The sequence below is a fragment of the Aegilops tauschii genome, chromosome 7 (assembly GCF_002575655.3).
Source record: "Aegilops tauschii subsp. strangulata cultivar AL8/78 chromosome 7, Aet v6.0, whole genome shotgun sequence".
Taxonomy (NCBI): Eukaryota; Viridiplantae; Streptophyta; class Magnoliopsida; order Poales; family Poaceae; genus Aegilops; species Aegilops tauschii.
In genome coordinates, this window is record NC_053041.3 from 57,497,567 (window position 1) to 57,520,237 (window position 22,671).

Consider the following 22,671-nt stretch of genomic DNA (forward strand, 5'->3'; position numbering starts at 1 on the left):
ACATGAATGATCACACAATCTTCTTCTTCAAGACATGCTTGCAATAAGCTCAACTCTCACATGACAAATCTTTGGATAATTCCTTAATAGCACCTTGGTCAACACAAACTCTCCTTGAAACCAACACATGTACTCCAAGAAAAGCCTATGGACAGAACCTTCAAATATAACTCAAGGCAACCATTAGTCCATAGAGATTGTCGTCAATTATCAAAACCAAACATGGGGGCACCACATGTTCTTTCACCCTGCCTCCCAAAAGCCACGTCGGAGACGATCCCCGCTGCCGGCCCGCCTAGGCCCAGATGGGGCCCGAAGGACTCAGATCTGGGCCGAGCGGACGACACCAGCTTGCGCCGCCGCCCAGCTGCCCGCCTGCATTGCGCCATGGAGCCCCGCCGCCACGCCAGACCGCCGGCGCCTAAGTGCACCCCCAGAGCAGCTCCACCCGCGCCGGAGAGCGACCGGGAGGGGAAGGGTAGGGAGGCCGCCGCCACCAGCAGTCCCGGGGCCAGGCCGGCCGCGGGCGGCCGGTCGCCCGCGGGGGGGGGGGGGGGGTGTGGGGACGCTGTCGCGAGAGGGAAAAGGCCGTCTAGTAAAAGCCAATTATTAAGAAAATAGGACGATTTCCTTATCCCCGAGGGCTGAGTCAGCGGTGCAGTAGATCCTTGGTGTTTTCCTTTTGATCTTGTCCGGCTTTGGGTGGTGGCTTGCGTGCGTGAACTAGATTCCTGAACTCCGTTTCGGTCGTGGTGGCCTTCGTGCCTGTTGTGTACTTGTGATCTTTCTGAGCTCGATCTATCGATTTTTCTTTAAAAAGTACTTTTGGTTGAAACAAACATAGATTTCTCAAATCGTTCCTATATGTCCGAGCAGACGGCCCGGTCACATAAATGCCACCCAACCGGACCTCAGCCTAAACGTTCAGGCTGACCAGCACTCCTCAAACCCAGTCCATATCTGGGGTGGACTGGCCCACACCGTTCCCATCCTGTTTCCACAAATACCTCACTCGAATCAAACCCTTGTCAGACCTCAACTCCTCTCAACCGCTCCGCCCCACTGCCCGTCTCCTCCCCTGCAGCATGGTTGGCAACGGATCTGACAGTGAATTGGACTCCATCGACTGAGCAGCGGTTGTAAGGAGGACTTCATCTCGTCCGCTCCGGACGTGGTGGAGCTCACGCTCCGCATTGTCCTCCGCCTGTCGTGGATGGACAAGGGTGGGAGCTCCTCCTCCACTACGTCATCGGTGGCCCGGAGGGGCAGCTGCAACTCCGTGCCGGCCCGCGGAAGCCGTGGGTCAAGTGGCAGGGCGACCGATGGTGCCTGGCACCTCCAACCCCTACTCCTCCCGCACCACCGAGCCTGCAGTGGTGATCATGTTGCTTTGTTAATCTACGTAGTGTTCATCATGTCGCATGCATCTGTATGGATTTGAGGGCAGACATTTGAGGACCAGGGTTGCGGATGCAAAGAAATGAGGTATGACCTGTTCGTGGATGCGTCCGCAGGACGCATAGGGTGCCAATTAGGCAATCGTGGTTGTAGATGCTCCTGCTATCTCTTTTTGTGTTCGTTACAACCGGTGAAGAATGTGGCTGCACCAATATGAAGGACATCTTCGAGACCATGGTATCCAAGTATCTTTCCCCAGTGCAATGATGATGACGCCAGTAATTTACTGAAACTCAGGCGCCAGTCGAAAGGACGTAGGATTTCAAAGCACGACCAGCCTTAACGAGAAAAGGAAGTTGACGGTGACCGGGATGAATGCCAAGATCTGGCGTTGCAGTTGCAGGATCCACCGGCGGTCGGTGTGGGGGCCTTTAATAATGCCAAGCTGATCGACTATAAGGAGTACCTAGAAAAGATTCATGCAGACATATGGAAGCTTGTTCAGATTCAGCGTACTACGGGATAACATGGTGCCTGACGTACGTAGTACTAGTACAACGGTGCTAGCTGGGGCTGGTGCTTAGGGAATATCTAAGGTGAGACCGCAAATCGCCTGCATCCGTCTGGATCGCGCTATTCGGATCATGGAAGGGTCTGTATTAATCCGCTGAACAGTCCGGATGTGATTTCTCTCGTAAACGGAAGACAAAGTGGGGAAGGTTTGCGGCAGTTCGGACACCCGAAACGTAGGACTCCAACACCCCCGGCCCATGCAATCCCTCCTCGCGGTCCCATTTTCTTCCACTCCGCCCCTTCTTTCCTTTGCTTTGCATCCGCACCCTTCACCTCCGCCGCCGCGACTGTACGTCTCTAGCCGCCACAGAGGCATTGTCGGACGTCCGCAACCAGCACCGACGTGCCCGCTCGTTGTTATGATGGAGCTTTTCACCCTAGAGCCGTTTGTACCCAGGTACACTATGCCCCGTGTTGATGACCTCCATGGTGGATACTAGCCTGGCAGTGTTCGGTCAAATGCCATTGAGTTTATTTTCAAATGATACGTCGTTTTTTAAGTACGAAGGATATTGAGCTACTCGATCATAGAGGATGAGTTCTTGTGTGATGCGTAGCTGGCCGTATCCACGAATTTTGTAGGCAGGAGCAGAGGGGAGCCCTTCTGGGAGCAAGTGCATGAAAAGTTTCATGCACGAAAGCACATTGCGCCTTATGACGTATACATCATTCAACCATGCAACATGAGGTCGTTGTCGTATCACTAGCACACTATCCAGATCAGCGTCATCAAGTTTTGTGACGTGGTTCATCGGCTCGAGGCAAGGTGGCCATTGCAAGCGGTAGAGGACGAGATCGTAAGTTTTTCTTCCTCTTTCTCAACTTGTTGATTGATTCATTCACTCAATGTTGGTCTACACAATATATGTAGCCCGCACGCGTTGTCGTGGTGCACCACAGGATAGAGGGACGGCTATTTATATGGACACACTATTGGATGAAACTGAAGGGAAGTATGTGCGGGACGAAATGATCCGTTCATGAAAAAATTGTTGGACATCTGGGATCTAGTCGAATTTGAGACCTTATTGTACTGGACTTAATTTGCATGGTATGCATAGATGATTTGTGTTATTTTCTATCCAAATTTTAATGAATATATCGGTCGTTTACATGAATTTCATCTGGTTTATTAAAACGCGGGTTGAAATGTATGTGACTAGCGTTGGATGGTTTCCTCCCGTATCTGTGTCCGCGAACTGGTTTTCCTCATAGACGGATGCGGAAGAAAATTTACGGATTGTCGTTGGAGGTGACCTTAGCTTAGCTGCGCGCTGAGCGAGAGGATCCGAACGCTCCCACATCACTGCATTGGTTTCGTCACTTGCGTACGACTGGCAGCAAAGGGACGGAATCACGCGACGACTCGAGGTGCTGGTCGTGCGAGACCTCCTCTCCTAGCCACTGCACTCGGCGGGGGCGGCGATGTCCAATGTCCATACGATCGAGCAGGCTGCGCGTCGTACAGCATGACCCTACCAGCTTGTCCCACTCCGACTCAGTCCTCACTCACCTGTACCACTTACTCAGCTCACAAGTCCCTGCCATTTCCCATTCCTACTCCTTTTGTTTTGAAATCACATTTCATATATACTCTGATCTCAACTTTCATTACAAGAATAACATCATTTTCGGATCAATCGTCATAGGCGAAAACCCGTTAGCAATATCACCTACCGCTAGTGAGGACTAACAAATGGTGCATTTTTTAGCGAAAAAGTTATCTAGACTTTGACGTCTTCGATGCCTTCCACGCAGCACCGCCCAAAATAAGTCCTTGCGCTCGTCCCCCTCTACATGGCCGGTGACGGTGGCTAATGCTGCTGGGCATAGGTACCCAACCTTTTCATCGCCGCACGGGCGGCAATGATATGAGTCGGTGCACTTGTGTTGCCCCGTCCACATGGGCCGACATAGACTAAAGACGACGCATCTGGGGTTCTAGGACGCGCCGGCTTCCACCTCCATGGGTGGCAGGCTACACTTTGATGACGATCATGACATCGATGTCGTCTCCCGTGTGCACGGTGTCGAACAACTGCGGAGGAGGAGCGGTAGTAAGGACATGCTTGGCACAATGGTGAAGTACTCATCATTTGCGCCAAAGAGGTACTGGGTTCGCGTAACCTCTTAGCATTGCATTGTGCATAGGTAAGACTTGCCTCATATAATCATTCCCCGTACACCATCTGATGTTGGAGCTTCTAGAACTAGGTCTATTATACCTTCTTTTTGGAGTTATGAATTCCAGCGCTCATTGGCACTTAAGCCCCTCTAGTCGCGCGCGCGCACGGACACACATAAACCATAACGGGGTTGCTAAATCTCAGTCGACTGATTCGTGGATCATATGTGGAGACCCGTGTAATTTTTTCTTTTTTCTTTCTTACTTGTTATGTAACTTAACTTATACTTGGCTATGGCTCAATTGACTGAGACCTAGCCACACCCTAGACATAATTAAACATTGAACGAGTTTTGCGAATTCGACATTTTTAGAAAGAGCAGCTTGCATGTGGCCTTCTCTCGTGGAGAAGAGACGAGCAACAACAAATGTAAACAACAGCTGCGCCATCTACTTCTACCAGTTACAGAGAAACATAATTACGAGAAGTGATGAGCAACAACATATGTAAACGTACAACAGCTGCAACATCTACAACTACTACCAATTACCGAGAGAAACATAAGAGAGAACATGACATGAGCAACAACATATATGTAAACACGTGAATAAGCGTACTTCTACGATTACATTTATCAACATCCTTAGGACCCATTTGCATAACTGATGATTCCCAAATTAGAGCAGCTACTACGTCGTCCAGAAACCACATGAAATCACGGTACGCAACGCACCATCAGCACCTGACGTTTCCCTCAAAAAAAAAAAAATCAGCACCTGACGCGGCACATGGGGCAGCTCCGGTTCGCCTGCAGCCACGTCTCCAGGAACCGCCGGTGTAAGCTGTGTCCACAGGGCGTCTCTTTCCACACCCCGGCCACCGTGTCATGGTCTCCAGCTCTGCCAGTTGTGCCGCGAAGTGGTAGCGGAGAAGTTCGCGCAGGCGCAGCACGGCTTCTTCTTGGTCCTCCTCATCCTCCTCTTCTTCGTCCTCTTCATCACTCTCCTCTTCCTCCTCAGCATCATAGTCTTCTGAGTCCTCCTCTTCTGCTACCTCTTCGTCCTCCTTTTCGTCACCGCCGGCCATGCTCAAGATGATGTCGGCTGTGTTGGCCACAATGGCAGTGCCGAATTGTTGTATCGCCACAATGCCGCAGAGCAGAACCTCGCGCAGCAGTGCAACCGTGAAGGCTTCTTCTTCGTCGTTGTCGTAGTCGTCGTCTTCTTCTTCTTCTTCTTGTGCCGCCACAAACTCTGGGTCGTCTCCGCCACCTGCAAACTCCAACTCGTCCGGAGCATCTATGACGGTGGTGGACGGGACGATGTCAGCCATGGCGGCGCCAAGCTGTTGTATGCCCTCAAAGCTGTAGCGGAGAACCTGGCGCAGCAGCCCAATGGCAAAGACTTCTTCACCACCACTGCCACCACCACCACCGCATCCTCCTACTCTCCCTCCTCCTCCTCCTCCTCCTTGGTCCTCAAGTATATACGTACATATCTGTTGTCTGTGTCGGAGACACGGAATAACATTGCGGCAGTGCGTACGTACGTAGCGCGGCTGCGATTCATGGGAATGGCAGAGGCATGCGGGGCTCTTCACCATTGACTCGGCAGTCGGCATACACTGCTATTTGCTGTGTTGGCTCTGGGGTGGGACCACTGAAAGCGCCGCTATCTTTGAAGATCAAGACCATCTTTTTTAGCAGCCTCTGCGCGCGATCGTCTCCCCTTGGGGACAGATGTGGCGAAGAGGCACACATTTACGATTGATGTCATGCCGCCCGAGCAACTAGTTGACGAACGCTCGTTCGGGAGCCTCACAACGATCAGCGTCACTTGGGGCGCTCTCAGCCGCCCGCCACGTGTCGTGCTCTGGTCGCTTCCTTCGGATTTTTTTTCCTGCACGCGTTTTCGGCTTTTTAAATGATTCTTTTTCTGGTTTTTTTGATGTTTCAGTTTTGCACCGGTCTTCCTTAGCTTTTGGATCAATTTATTTTTTTAAAAAAAAATTTGCGCGAAAAAATGTGTTTTTTTTCTTTCACGAGAGTCAGGGTTTTGCTTTCGCGAGAGGCACGGTTTTGATTTCGCTAGAGTCACGGCCGTGCCTCTTGGAAACGAAAAAAAATGTGTTTTCTGTTTTTTTCGTGAGAGGCACGGTTTTGCCTCTCGGAAACGAAAAAAAACGCGTTTTCGGGTTTTTTCCTTCCCGAGAGGCACGGTTTTACTTCTGCAAGAGGCACGGTTGTGCTTTCATGAGAGTCACGGCCGTGCCTCTCGGAAACGAAAAAACATGTTTTCTGTTTTTCTTTCATTCCGCGAGAGGCACGATTTTGTTTCTGCGAGAGTCACGGTTGTGCTTTCACGAGAGGCACGGCCGTGCCACTCGGAAACGAAAAAAGACATGATTTTTGTTTTTTTCCTTCCGCGAGAGGCATGAGCGTGCCTCTTTCGGAAAGGGAAAAATCCGTGCTCCCGGTTTGATTTTTTAGTCCGGTATTTTTTGTGAAAAAAGCTTGTCAAACCTATCAACATGGGATCTAGTTTTGAAAATCTTGACGCGAGGAATCCAACGATGAAAACGGTTCGAGACTTGGACGCATGGTTTAAGAGATAAAACATTTTGAATAAACGGATCTACGAGAAAAAGGAAAACTCCCAGGTTGCGACAACTGGCGCACATGCAGCACGCCACTTGTCGCATCCTTGGGAGGTGGGAGTGATCTTTGTAATGAGTATTCCTCAATTAGTGATTTCGTCTTGCTGCTCATTTTCTATGGAGTTTTGGTCCATGAGACTCTGGGCTTGAGCGGGGTCCCGGATCTCGGACAGTTTTTCGAAGCCCATGCCAACCATATCGGTGGAAGGAGATGCCTCATAGGTTAGTGTTCATGACGATGATGTAAACCTTTTAAACGACCTGTAACAGGATGGTGATCGAGCGAGTCTTTTGCGATGTGTCAGTGACTCCGTGTTTACATTTATGGCTCTTTTGCAGCTCTGACACCCGCTTTCTAGAAAACAAGATAATGATTGGTTAGGCGGCATGACTGATGTGTTGTGTGCGCATAAGGTCGTCTTGCTTCGTCGCCCAGCTAGTTCTCCAGTGGCTCCATGGAGCCTTGTATCACCTTTTTCTTTTATCTTTGTCGGTATGTTTGTATTGTTGCTCCAGCAAACTTGTTTTCCTTTCTTTCCGTCACTTCATCTTGATGTATGTGGTGGTTTGCTTTATATACAGGAAATTGGGGGCGAAAGGAGCATGTAGGGGCGGAGCATAATTGGTGGAATTTACGGGAGTGTCTATTTTGTCACGTATCTGAAAAAAGATATGCCAATCAATTTCTCGAGGTAAATCCCATTTGTCCGATAAAAATTCAATGAACCACCATTCATCTTCCCCCTCCAGCTAATTGTCCCCTTCCGCCACGAACCACCGATAGGGCCGCCTACCGCCGTCACTCGTGGCCAACAGCGCTCCCACGACCTCCTCGCCGCACCGCCCTTCCCTGGCCTCCCCCGGCATCCTCTAAAACTCTCCAGCGAATAGATTTTCCGGCGACCCAACACCTCAACCTACACTCGTCAAATTTTGGACTCGCTCTCACTCGTTCACCGCTCGGTATCGCCAGGGCCTGCACCCGTCGCCATCGCTCCTGCCTTCAGGCTCATCTAGATTGATGTACGCCACACAAAATTTCAGGTACCTATTGAGTAGCAAATGCGAGAACTTGTAGCTTCTTCCGGCGGACATCAGGCGCCTAAAATTTTTGTTGGCGCCAGTCGAGTTCGGACGATGCCTAAGGTGGGGCCCGACATGAGCAACACAACAACGAGCGTGGACCTTGGCGACGCCGAGCAAGGACCTTGCTAAAGACAATAATGACACTGCAAGTAGCAACGAGCTACGACGTCCCAAGCAGAGACAAGGAAGTAGGTTAACGGGTGTGGATGCGGGGCTTCCAATGTCGGAAGAAGAGGTGGGGGGTTAAGAGGGATGGCCTTGGGCGGCGGCAAGCATGAAGATTGGGGAAGGTTGAGGGGAGGGCAGGGGGTGAGGCAATTATGCGCGTGTAATCTGATCATGGAGAGAAGGAAACGACTAAGGTTGCAGACTATCGTCCAGCCATCCATACTGCATCTAATGACTGAGTTTTTTGACCAATGCTAAAAAATTAGGCACATGAGGTATAGGTAGTCCCTTCTTCCGGCACTTAATTACCACGGGAACATGCTGACGAGTAGGAGTAGCAATGACACCCGAGTGCAAAAAGACGAAATGTTTAAAAATCTGACATTGGATTTTTGGACCTCCGACGTGAATGCCTCGATAATCGTCTGATGAGAAGCACCAATCTTCAGGCAGGGCTGGTTCCCATGTCCATTTTCTCAAGCGTTCGTGATGACTTGCAAGCCACACAGGGTGGTGTAGCACTTTCGTGTAAGTATCCAAATAGTTATCGTCCCAACAAAGAGCGGAGGAGAGTATTTATGAGCAATGTTTCTCTCGCACACAAGTTGTCACAACTCTTATGTGAAGTAACTGCTTGTGATTCAACAGAAGCTATTAGTGTTCTAAGAGTCAAATAAACCAAAGTAGTGAATATGATGAGTTGGTTGCAGCAATAATAATAGCGACTTGGAAGTAAAGAGCATAAAGTAAAGACTGAAAATATAAATGTGTTCCTGGAGTAGAGAGATAATGCGCGGAGAAACTTTGCATCATGATATACCTCAAGTGTGCCAGTTCAGTGGTAACACCAGTTACCTTGTATTATGAGTTTAGTATCTCATTTGCTTGTTCTATAAGCGGATCGCCCTAAAGTTATGGAACTCCTTCTCGCGGGGTTGTATTTCACACTATGGTCATACTTTGACATTGCCACAGTGTGGTCGTCTCCACAACTAAGGTACTTAAACAGGAACCATGCATTAAGTTTGGTGGATCGCCGTTATATCATATTGTCTTTGGTCCTCATAAATGTATCTACATGTCACGTCAGAGGTCACGGATTCTCTAAACAATGTGTGTTGCCTGTGTTGGTCCTTAGATCATGTTGCCTGGGCCCTTAAGTTAGACAACACGCATAGCGTTCACCATAATATAATAACTTGCTAGACAAATCAGAAGACTACAAACACGAATGACGACATATAGGTAGGCAAAATTGAATCTTACCATTCACCTATCTCCCACGCTTAGGGGGAATTACTCACACATCGGAAGAGAATAACCAATCATCATAGAGCATAAATCCGTGAAAACCATATCAATAATACCGTGAAGATCTACAATAAGACGAATGATTCAACAAGTCTCAGTGTCGAGTACGAATAGAGTTATACACCCTAATCTTACAACATGGAATTCCTCTTGTAGTGGTGATGATGAAACGAAATGAGTATGATGGTGGAAGAACAAAACTAGAAGGATCTCCGGTGGTTCTTCTTCTCCGGATCTATTCTCTTTCTGTTCTGGATGGTGTGGCTGCGACTAGGTCTCTCTGGCGATGTGTTGCCCTTTTTGAAAGTTGCTCATGTAGACGAGGGGGAGCTCCAGGCGCCTCATATAAGATCCGACCGCCCATAGGAGCAAAAGCGCTCGTATGGTTAGTCGTCTTGCGCTTTGGTGCGTCTGATGGTGGTCTCTCTACATGGAAATTGCTCCATTTGGCTCAATTTGGAGTAATGCTCCTTGATTTCCTTCCATATACGCTTTTCCCTGCCAAACAATGGAAAAAAAATGAGTTTTCTTCTCTCTCAAAGGATTAGCGTTAGAAATAACCGAGAAATAACCAAAAAAACATCAAACCAAGTCAAAAGTCTTCATAAAAAGTCACAAACTCTAGAGCCATCAGTTCCCTAGAATTGGGGATGTTGTTGAACGATTTTCCTTTTTCCATAGCCATAGCCCATGAATTAAATTTACCATGGTCCAAAAAAGTATTTGCCATGTCCCACGAAATACATTTGCCATATCTCTATCTCTATCTCTTCTCTACTACCTAAAAGAACCGTAAGGTTCCGTTTCCCCTCTTACGTCATCCCACCTTTCGTCATGCCTCTCCTCGTACGACTCCCCACCCCTCCACCGATCTTCCTCCCTCCCTCCACCAGTTTTCTCCCTCCTGGTTTCCCTATTTACCGGTTTTCCAATCTATCTTCGGAATCAGAGAAATCATATGGAAACCAATCTCTTAATTGGTAATACAAACGCAATTAATATAGACGCAATCATTTCCTAAAAAAACAGATGCAATCACTTCTTGTATGGTAACAAATATCTTCTCAATAACGGAATCAATCTCCTTTTTTCTCCCATCTCTACTTCCTTAAAAAACGCAAGGTTCCTCTCCCATCTTACGTTGTCCCACCCTTCGTGCATCCCTCCGTGCGCGATCCCCACCTTCATCTCCACAGATTTTCTCCCCCTCCCCCCCCCCCCATGATTTTCTATTTAAATTGGTTTTGACCTAGCCAAACAAACCAGGATCAGTCTTTGGTAACACAATCAATTCTCATATGGTAATCAATCTCTTATTTGCCAACGCATAATGCAATCAATTCACGTCAATCATAAACATATTCTTCTCTTCCTTATATTGGTTTATTTTCATCCTTTTCTGCTTATTCATTTTTCTCTATATATCTCTCTCCCTTCCTTTGCAGATTTCTTCTCATTCATCCCATGATTCCGTGCCTGCCGCGCTAGGATACGCAAGACCCTACGTGTGCTGCCGCTGGGACCCCGCTCTCACCGCGCTGGGAGACCTCCACCCTCTCTAGGAGAAGAGGCCGGAGCACCATGACCAGGGAAGATCATGGCGTTGTCAAGTACTCGCCTCAAGTCTATGCCACACACTCGAGGCCCAGATCCATGTCGCCTCTGCGCACCTACGTTGAGTGCTGCCGCCGAGCCCTTTTCTCGACGTCATTGCCTGACCATCACTACCGAACCGGGCCCCCCCACAAGCATCCTGCCCTTCTCCATTCCAGCGTAGAACCATCACCAAGCCTTTTTCATCATTGAGTGACCGGGAGACGGGAAGCATGAAGATGTCGCGGGAGGTCGTGCATCTTTTCCGAAGGACAGAGGTTGGCCAGACCACGCGCTCTCGGGCAAACGACTCGGTCGTCAACTGCTACAAGGAGGCGCCGGCGAGTGATTTATAAATGCTTTCATGTTTATAATTTTCAGTTATTTTTCTTGTCTGCTTGATTGCCATATCTGATGTATTTTTCCTTGATATAGTTACAGGGATCTTCAAGGAGCAATGCCCTGATGGCAAGCTATCATGCATGATGCAGTTACCTTTACTTGCTCCCATGAATATATTTTTCATATTTCTCATGAAAATCAGACGCTCAACACACACTGATATTCTATTCGTGTTGCAGACAAATGTAAATTATTTGCGATCTAGAAGGGACTCATCATTCTGAGAGTCTGGTTCTACTCTTAGTTAGGTTGGATTTTTTTATTATCCTTGGAAGACTAGCATTACGTAATAAATTTGTAATCCCATACTTTTGCCAGTATATATATACTGTCTGAACTCTCCCTAACCAAACATACAGTCTAGACATGTAGTATTACAGTTGGGTCATTCAGATATTCCATAGAACATCACCCTTCTCACTATTTATTAACATGCCTTGCACAATACTTCTTAGTTTTTTTATATATTCAGATATTCCATATAACCTCACCTTGGTTTGCTTCTTTCGCTGTTGAACTACCCGTCTCAGTGGGTCGATATGTATTGAACTCTGATGGTTGATCTGTACATCTTCTGTCCCAGTATGTACAAGGTGAGGTTCATACTTTTGATTGTTTAGTCTATTGGTGTATTATGTATTTGATTGTGAACACAATGAGGCAATGCTTGTGCATCATCATCAATAACAGTCATTCTGGCCATGTATGTGATTTAAGAGGAATAATATTTTGGACAATATTTGTGTGAGTCCAATTTTATAGAAGGATTGATGACGTTATTTCTTTCATGGCGAGCCAAATGTAAAATATTTGTGTGAGTACAATTGCATAGAAGGATTGATAACATGCATTTTCATGTGCGGTAACTCAGAGTTAAGCTTACACATAAACCGAGAGTCAGGAAGAGATAAATAGATTATTCGTTAGAGCTATATGCATCTATATTCCCATGGCAACGCACGGGCAATTAACTAGTGATTAAAAAATGAATTTTTTCATGATCCACCAGGTAAATTTGCCATGGCCCAAAAGAAAGAAATTTGCCCTGATCCAAAATAATTTGTTGCCATGGTCCAAAGTAATTTTGCCATGATAGTATTTTTGGGCAGTTTTGTAAATAGTCACATGGCAAACAACCACAGATTTTCCATAATGTTTTTAGGGAGTTTTGTAATTAGTCGTAAGGCAAATTTCAAAGAACGAAAGTGCTTAAACGTATCTTTTTTAGTTTTTCTTGTATGTCTATAAGTTATGGTAAATTTCAGTTACTCATGCATGTCAATTTGTAAAATTTCTTGTATCAGAGTTTAAGCTACAAACATCATGTCTACTTTTGTTTGTGTCCCGGTAATAATAGGTGTTCTCCCTATGGCAATTTCCGCATATCCTTTGTTGTGTCATAGGGGGAGGTAGGGGGTAGTTAAAACCATGTTTTTTCAACTATGTAGCATGGCAATTTCCCCCTGTTGTATCATGACATTTTTTGGTGCAATCAAAATGGCAAATTAAATAAGAATTTGTGTACCTACTTCACATGGCAAAAAAAAATCTACAATGATGTTACTTAAAAGTATTGTATGTTGTTTTTTACAGAAACATGGAAAATTCATGGTATATGCAATGTCAAATTTGTGTGCTAATTTTCTATCCTTCAATATGTTTTGTGTTTTTCCTGAAACTAGTGTTACATGGCAATTTAGTGCCCATTTTTTTCTCCTGGTTTTTCTTGGAGGCGCCTATGTCTCGCTTATAGCGAGAAGTAGGGTGCGCTCGCGTCAGGCGCCACCCCAAATTGGCCGGCCCAGTGCACGGGAGGCCACAGGCAACTGCCATGTTTTTTCACTTTTTTTCTTTTTTTATCTTTCTTTATATATCCAAATATTCTAAATATATATATTACAGAAAAATATTTACGTAATTCCAAATATACATCAAAATATTCTAAATATATATACTACAGAAATATATTACGGAAAATTTTAACCAAGCATTTGAAAAACATTAAATGTGTATAGAGAAAATGTTTCTCATGTATACGAGAAATATGCAATGTGGATGAAAAAAGTTAATCAAGTATTTAAAAAAATTAATCATGCATTTCAAAAATATTAATCAAGTACTTGAAAGCTGTTAATGAAGCATTTAAAAATAATAAATTTGTATAAAAATGTTTGCCAAGTATAAGAAAAATATATACAAGAAATATAATATGTATGAAAAAAATGCTTATCATGTATTTAGAAAAAATTAACATGTATAAAAAAATGTTTTTGGTGTATAAAAAATGAAGTACATACACTAAATAAAAGTAGCCATAAAAACATATATTTTCTAAAAAAGTTCATTTTGTATCTAAAAATATTAAACATTTATATAAAATGTTTTTGATGTATATGAAAATGTACAACGTTTATATTGAAACAAAATGAATGGAAAACATAGATTTTAAAATGTTGATCCTATAGAAAAAATGTAATCATATATTTAAAAAATGTTGAAGATGTATATAAAAATATTCCTAATATATACCAAAAAGGTACTATGTGTATGAAAAAGTAGTCATCAATTATTAATTTTGTCAAATGTTAATCATGTATTTAAGAAATGTTAGACATGTATAAAAAATGTTCTTGATGTATATGGAAAATGTACGAATGTGTATTAAAAATATAGACATGTATTGAAGAAAGAAACAAAAATAATGAAGAAAGCCGATGAGAACTAAAGAAACGAACAAAAGAAAAACGCCTAAGAAACGAAGAAAAAGGAAAATCCAAAGAAATCAGTGAAAACCCATGAGAAAATGGAAAAAAAAAAGAAAGAAACCCAAACAAAACTGAAAGACCGCTGAACAAAGAAAACAAAAGAAAACTACGAGAACCCGTTGTAGATACAAAGATAAAAACCAAGAAAAAACAGGAAACCAAGTAAAATAGAAAAAATGAAACCCATGAAAGAAACCAAAGAAGTCATAGAAAAAAGAAAGAAATCAAGAAAGGAATGATGAAAATCGGTGAAAAAGCGAAGAAAACAAAATGTCAGAAAAACCATGAAGCAACAAAGAAAACCAAAAGAAAAAGATAAAAGGAAATAGACCAAAGGAACAAAATTTAGGCGGACAACCACGAACAGCACACACCATGATCAAATCGAAGCGAGCACGCGAAGGATAACTAGTGAACGGAAAAAGACAATGAACGGGCTGGCTGAAAAATGATAGAGGAGGAAAAATGTTTAGACGAGACAGGAGCTATACTCACTGGTAGCGAGATATAGTGGGAGCAACTAGTTGACTAGCGCTCTTTCGGAAGCCTCACAACGATCAGCGCCACTCGGCTCGCTCTTAGCCACCCGCCACGTGTCGCGCTCTAGACGCTCCCTTCAGATTTTTTTTTTCACATGTGTTTTCGGCTTTTTAAACGGTTTTTTTTGTTTTTTCGACGTTTTGGTTTTCCACCAGTTTTCCTTAGCTTTTGGACCAAAAACAAATTTGCTCGAAAAAACACGTTTCTTTTTTTTTCCTTCCGGGAGAGGCACGGTTTTGCTTCCGCGAAAGGCATTGTTTTGCTTTTGAGAGAGGCGCAACCATGCCTTTCGGAAACGAAAAAAACGTGTTTTCTGTTTTTTTCTTCTTCTGCTAAAGGCACGGTTTTGCTTTCGCAAGAGGCACTATTTTGCTTTTGCGAGAGGCATGAAAAAATTGTGTTTTCTGTTTTTTTTCTTCAACCATAGGCACGGTTTTGCTTTCGCGAGTGGCACGTCTGTGCCGCTTGGAAACGAAAAAACTGATTTTCTGTTTTTTTTTCTTCAGCAAGAGTCGCGGTTTTGCTTCCGCGAGTGGCACGATTGTGATTTCGCGAGAGGCGCGGCCGTGCCTCTTTCGGAAAGGAAAAAAACAATGGTCCCGGTTCTTTTTTGTCCTGTTTTTTCTGGAAAAAAAGTTTGTTAAAACCTATCAACATGGTATCCAGTTTTGAAGATCTCGACGCGAGGAATCCAATGGCGAAAACAGTTCGAGATATGGACGCACGGTTTAAGAGATAAAACGTTTTGAATAAACAGATCTACGAAAAAAACTCCCAGGTTGCGACAAGTGTCGCACATGCAACGCGTCACTTGTCACAACCTGGAAAGGTGTGAGTGATCTTTGCGAGGAGTACTCCTCAATTAGTTATTTCGAGATATAGTTCTCGTGTTTTTTTTTTGAAAGGGCTGGTACGTTTTGGGCGCTCGAAGCTGGGCCTTTTTGTAGCCCATTTTATTTTCCTAAAATCTTAAAAGTGCACGCGCACTATTTAGTCCAACCGAGCGGCCGCTTTCTGGCCGCATGATCGCGTCGCGATCGCCTTGTGCGAGCGCTAGGTGCCGCCTGGTCTGAGGCCTCCCACCGCGCGGTTGTGGGGCGACTTGTCCTTATCTGGACCAGGGGGATCCACATGGAAGCAACTAGAGGGAGATCGTGGGCGGCGGTTTCGAAACACGAGCCGTTTTCTCCCCCATTTTCTCACTTTTTCTCCCCATTTCCGCTCCTGTCCTCCCTTCGCGCTCTCACTCTCGTTCCACGGCGAAATCGCACCGCGTCTCTCAAATCGCTGGTGGATTCGCTGCTGGACCGTGGGGGATTCACTGCTGGCCCTCATCGACGATGTAGGTACCCACTGCAGTCCCTCCTTTCCCTGTCTCGTCACCGGGGTGTAGGTCGTATCGAGATCGTCGCTGGAAATGGCGGGCTGGGATTCCTAGGGTTCCTATGACATCAACTGCCTCGTATGGTTGATTTGGTGTAGACGTGTCGTGTGTGCTTCCGTTCGACTCCCCTGTCCTTGGATTTATGTGGCAGCAAGGGACAGTGGTGGTGGGGATTCATGGTGGGAGGGTGCGTTGGTGTTGGTAGAGTGATTGTTGGGATTTGCGGTCAACGCAGACGTCCGCGGCGGCCTTCTGTTGTTCTTTCTCTATCTGTCTCGTCGCCGGGGGTGAGGCCGTGTCCAGGTTGGTGGTGGCGGATGTGGCGGGCTGCATAGGGTCCCTTGTTGTGCTTGCTTTGATTCGACCTTCGTATGCTTCGATTTTGTGCGGTTCATACTGAGTGGTTCATTGGTCATGGCCAAGTGGTGCTTGGGATTTTTGCGGCTGAGGCTGATGTACGGTTGCACCCAATATACCATGTTCTGGTCCTCGCTGCGGGAAGTCTATGAACTAGTTCTATTTTGTTTGTTGGTAGATGATGCCCTAGATGTGTGCAATGTAATGGCTGATTGAACTAGTTTTTGGTTTAGTTGCACAAAATTCTACCTAGTTGGTTGCATCCCTATATTAGTTGGCTGTTCACATGTTCTGCACTTTGCATTAATTTTCATGGCTTAGTTGGCTTCCTGTTTGTACTAGGTTGGCTACCCATATGTAGTTCAGTTGCACAAGTTGCCTGCTCAGTTGGTTGCATCCCTATACTAGTTGGCTGTGGACATGTTCTGCACTTTGCACTAGTTGTCATGCTTAGTTTGCTTCATTTTTTTACTAGGTTGGCTGTCAATATTCTGTTTAGTTGCACAAGTTGCCCTGCTTCTATGTTCGAGTTGCTCCTGTAGGTGCTCTGCTGGTGCACCTACTTGTCCATATATTCTAGTCGGCTATGCATTTCTATTGCTCTTTTGCTCTTTTGTCCTAGTCCTTATTTTGTTTGTCCCAGTTGCACAAGTTATCATACTCAGCTGGCTGCCTTTAGTTAACTATTTTCTGCCTAGTTATTACTTGCCTCAGTTAAACTAGTTGGCTTATATGTTGTCCAGTTGCACAAGTTGACTGCCAAGTTGGCTGCATCACTGTAGTAGTTGGTTGTCCACATGTTATACAATTTTTGCACTAGGTGTCCTGCTTATGTGTAGAGTTCTGCAGATCAAAGCAATCTTTTATGTTTTTTCTAGTTTGCTTGTGCATCTTCTAACTTTTTTCTTTTCTTGTATTTTCCCCGCAGGCTAAAAATGGTTATAATAGGAGGAGATGCGGATGGCAATGAGGATAATGTATTTTTTTCATTATTTTCTGTGTCTTTTGAGTTGTTTTCAACTTATCCATGTATGCTTATATCCATTTTTATGTTTTTTTGCTTGCTTAATTAGGGTTATGGAAATCAGCACCTTCGCCGGAACTCGAAGCGTGCTGCCAATCGTCAGCCACGCTCTGCGCATAGTGATCAGCAGGGAGAGGAAGTTGAGGTAAGTGTCATGCTGAAAACACAAGCACCTTATTTTTGGTTTGTGTGACATATAATAATTTTTTGTTTTTTCCCATGCCCGTATTTTTATTTTCTTAGGGTGTTGATCAGTTTCGGGTTGTAAAGCGGACTAGACGTGTAGCAGTTACAGGGGGAGCGGAATCGTCTACTAAATTAAATAAATCCTGGAATATGAGTGTTTCTCACTTTCAGACGCCGATGAAATTATGTAGTTGTTGGCACCATTTATTGTTGTAGTTGCACTATTACCATCTTGTAGTTGACATCATTCGTCATCTTGATCTAAATAGAGTTTTTCCAGAAGTTGACATGAGTTGGCATGCTCTGCTTTTCATTGTTGTAGAATTTTTTTTTGTATTAGTCGGTATGCTCCCTGTTTTTTACATGTGATCTTTCTATACCACCATGTGTGTAGGCAGGAGTTGCTGGAGGAGTTGCCTCATCGTCCGCAGCAGATGCTGAGGTATGTGGGTATATTTTTGGGTTTATGAGCTATTGAACGGTTTCTTGCAAACTTTTTTATGTTGTTGTTTTGTTTCTTGCAATATCATGCTTATAGTTGCACATCCCATAGCTTTGTAGTTGTCAGGTCAAGTATATTCTTAGTTTTTTTGCAGGTTGCATACTGGTAGTCTGCAGTTGTCATCATGAGTTTTCATAGTTGCACAAGAACATCATATTAGGTTGCATCATCCATTTTCTGTTTATATAGTTTTAGCCAAGCAGTTGGCCCTCTTTTTTTTTGCTATACTGATCCAAATGATCATTCCTAGTTTTTTTTCAGTCCAGTTTTTTGTTTTGTGTTTAATGTTTTTAATTTCTCATCAACAGGGCAGCGGTGAAGGAGTTGAGGTGGGTGCAAGGGAAGATGTGGAGCGACCATCACAAGCGGGCAAGATAAGGGCATCACCAGGGCGGTTTGCGAAGTGCAACAGCTCGTTGTCCCCATTGCAGAAGTCTGAGATAGTTTTAAGGTTGTTTGGGGGCCTCCTGAACTTACCAAAGACACTTCCAGCGGATCTCACCAAATTCCTGGTGCAGTCCTACCAGCCAGAGAGCTGAAAAATGGTGGTCCCAGGTAGGGGAAGGATCCGCGTCGATGCTGACAGTGTTCACAGGGTATTTGATCTGCCAAACAAGGGTCGAAAAGTCAGATATGTAGTTGATAAGGATGCAACTAGGAGATTCAAATAGGCTTTCAACATAACTGGAAATTCTCATCCCCAGATCAGTACATTGTGCAAGATGGTTAAGGATATGACGGGAAAAACAGATGACACATTCTTTATGGCCTGGCTTGCGGTTGCATTCAGCACCTTTCTAGCACCAACCACGGCCCTGAAGCTGAGCCCAAAGTGCTACGGACTTGTGCTAGATCATTAAATGCTCAAGAACACAAACATCTGCCTCTTTGTAGCAGAACACATAAATGAAACTTTCTGGAACATGGACCAGGAGAAGAAAACGAGCACTTTCGTGTGTTTTTCTCCTTTCTCCAGTTATAGTTTCTGAAATTCTCCTCCTAAAAACTGAAGTTGGGTTTCCTTTTTTGTTTCTTTGACAGATCCTATACCTTGATGCGCACATTCATGATATCCCAGTAAGCAACTGTGCAATATGAGCGAATGCATGGGATAGTAGTGTAATTGCCAAGGTGATTGCTACCTCTTGAGCATGCGTTGGTTTTCCCTTGAAGAGGAAAGGGTGATGCAGCAAAGTAGCGTAAGTATTTCCCTCAGTTTTTGAGAACCAAGGCATCAATCCAGTAGGAGACTACACACAAGTCGCCTAGTACCTGCACAAACAATCAAGAACCTTGCAACCAATGCGATAAAGGGGTTGTCAATCCCTTCACGGCCACTTGCAAAAGTGAGATCTGATAAAGATAATAAGATAAATATTTTCGGTATTTTTTGTTGTATAGATTGGAAAATAAAGATTGCAAAGTAAATAGTAAACTAGAATTGTAGATTGGAAACTTATATGATGTAAAGTAGACCCGGGGGCCATAGGTTTCACTAGTGGCTTCTCTCATGATAGCATGTATTACGGTGGGTGAACAAATTACTGCCGAGCAATTGATAGAAAAGCGCATAGTTATGAGAATATCTAGGCATGATCATGAACATAGGCATCACGTCCATGTCAAGTAGACCGAAACGATTCTACATCTACTACTATTACTCCACACATCGACCACTATCCAGCATGCATCTAGAGTATTAAGTTCATAAGAACGGAGTAACGCATTAGGCAAGATGACATGATGTAGATGGATAAACTCAAGCAATATGATATAAACCCCATCTTTTTATCCTCGATGGCAAGAATACAATACGTGTCGGTTCCCTTTCTGTCACTGGGATCGAGCACCACAAGATTGAACCCAAAGCTAAGCACTTCTCCCATTGCAAGAAAGATCAATCTACTTGGCCAAACTAAACCGATAATTCGAAGAGACTTGCAAAGATATTAAATCATGCATATAAGAATTCAGAGAAGAACCAAATATTGTTCATAGATAATCTTGATCATAAACCCACAATTCATCGGATCTGGACAAACACACCGCAAAAAGAATTACATCGAATAGATCTCCAAGAACATCGAGGAGAACTTTGTATTGAGATCCAAAGAGGGAGAAGAAGCCATCTAGCTAATAACTATGGACCCGAAGGTCTGTGGTAAACTACTCACACATCATCGGAGAGGCTATGGTGTTGATGTAGATGCCTTCCGTGATCGAATCCCCCTCCGGCAGATCCCCGGAAAAGGCCCCAAGATGGGATCTCACGGGTACAAAAGGTTGCGGCGATGGAAAAGTGGTTTCGTGGCTCTCTCCGATGTTTTCAGGGTATAAGAGTATATATAGGCGAAAGAAGTAGGTCGGTGGAGCTACAAGGCGCCCACGAGGGTGGGGGGGCGCCTACCCCCCTGGGCGCGCCCTCCTGCCTCGTGGCCGCCTCGTTGCTTCCTTGACTTCCACTCCAAGTCTCCTGGATTGCATTTGTTCCAAAAAAGATCCTCGCGAAGGTTTCGTTCCGTTTGTATTCCGTTTGATATTCCTTTTCTGCGAAACACTGAAATAGGCAAAAAAACAGCAATTTGCACTGGGCCTTCGGTTAATAGGTTAGACCCAAAAATAATATAAAAAGATATATTAAAGCCCATTAAACATCCAAAACAGATAATATAATAGTATGGAACAATCAAAAATTATAGATACGTTGGAGACGTATCAAGCATCCCCAAGCTTAATTCCTGCTCGTATTCGAGGAGGTAAATGATAAAACATATTTTTTTAATGTGGAATGCTACCTAACATAATTTTCAATGTAATTCTCTTTATTGTGGCATGAGTGTTTGGATCCAAAAGATTCTAGACAAAGGTTTAATATTTACATAAAAATAGTAATACTTCAAGCATGCTAACCAAGCAATTACGTCTTATCAAAATAACATAGCCAAAGAAAGCTCATCCCTACAAAATCATATAGTTTGTCCATGCTTCATTTTCGTCACACAAGATGCTCCCATCATGCACAACCCCGATGACAAGCCAAGCAATTGTTTCATACTTAGCCTTTTCAAACTCTTTCAACTTTTACGCAATATATGAGCGCAAGCCATGGACATAGCACTATGGGTGGAATATCATATGATGATGGAGGTTATGTGAGAAGACAAAAAAGGGAGAAAGTCTCACATTGACGTGGGTAATCAACGGGCTATGGAGATGCCCATCAATTGATGTCAATGCGAGGAGTAGGGATTGCCATGCAACGGATGCACTAGAGCTATAAATATATGAAAGCTCATCAAAATAAACTAAGTGGGTGTGCATCCAACTTGTTTGCTCACGAAGACCTAGGGCATTTTGAGGAAGCCCATCATTGGAATATACAAGAAAAGATCTATAATGAAAAATTCCCACTAGTATATGAAAGTGACAAAATAAGAGACTCTCTATCATGAAGATCCTGGTGCTACTTTGAAGCACAAGTGTGGAAAAAGGATAGTAACATTGCCCCTTCTCTCTTTTTCTCTCTTTTTTTGTTTGGGCTTCTTTGGCCTCTTTTCTTTGGGCTTCTTTGGCCTCTTTTTTTATTTTTATTTTTCGTCTGGAGTCTCATCCCGACTTGTGGGGGGATCATAGTCTCCATCATCCTTTCCTCACATGGTACAATGCTCTAATAATGAAAATCATCACACTTTTATTTACTTACAACTCAAGAATTACAACTCGATACTTAGAACAAAATATGACTCTATGTGAATGCCTCCGGCGGTGTACCGGGGTGTGCAATGTTTCAAGAGAGATATGTATGAAAGAATTATGAAGGTGGATTTGCCACAAATACGATGTCAACTACATGATCATGCAAAGCAATATGACAATGATGGAGCGTGTCATAATAAACAGAACGGTGGAAAGTTGCATGGCAATATATCTCAGAATGGCTACGGAAATGCCATAATAGGTAGGTATGCTGGCTGTTTTGAGGAAGATATAAGGAGGCTTATGTGTGATAGAGCGTATCATATCACGGGTTTGGATGCACCCGCGAAGTTTGCACCAACTCTCAAGGTGAGAAAGGGCAATGCACGGTACCGAAGAGGCTATCGATGATGGAAGGGTGAGAGTGCGTATAATCCATGGACTCAACATTATTCATAAATAACTCACATACTTATTGCAAAAATCTACAAGTCATCAAAACTAAGCACTACGCGCATGCTCCTAGAGGGATAGATTGGTAGGAAAAGACCATCGCTCATCCCCGACCGCCACTCATAAGGAAAGCAATCAAAGAACACCCCATGCTTCAAATTTGTCACACAACGTTTACCATAAGTGCATGCTACGGGACTTGCAATCCTTAACACAAGTATTTCTCAATTCCACAATTGCCCAACTAGCATGACTCTAACATTACCACCTTTATATCTCAAAACAACTATCAAGTATAAAACTTCATATTATTCAATGCACTCTATATGAATTTTTTTATTATACCTATCTTGGATGCCTATCATATTAGGACTAATTTTATAGCCAAAGCAAATTACCATGCTGTTCTAAAAGACTCTCAAAATAATATAAGTGAAGCATGAGAGATCAAT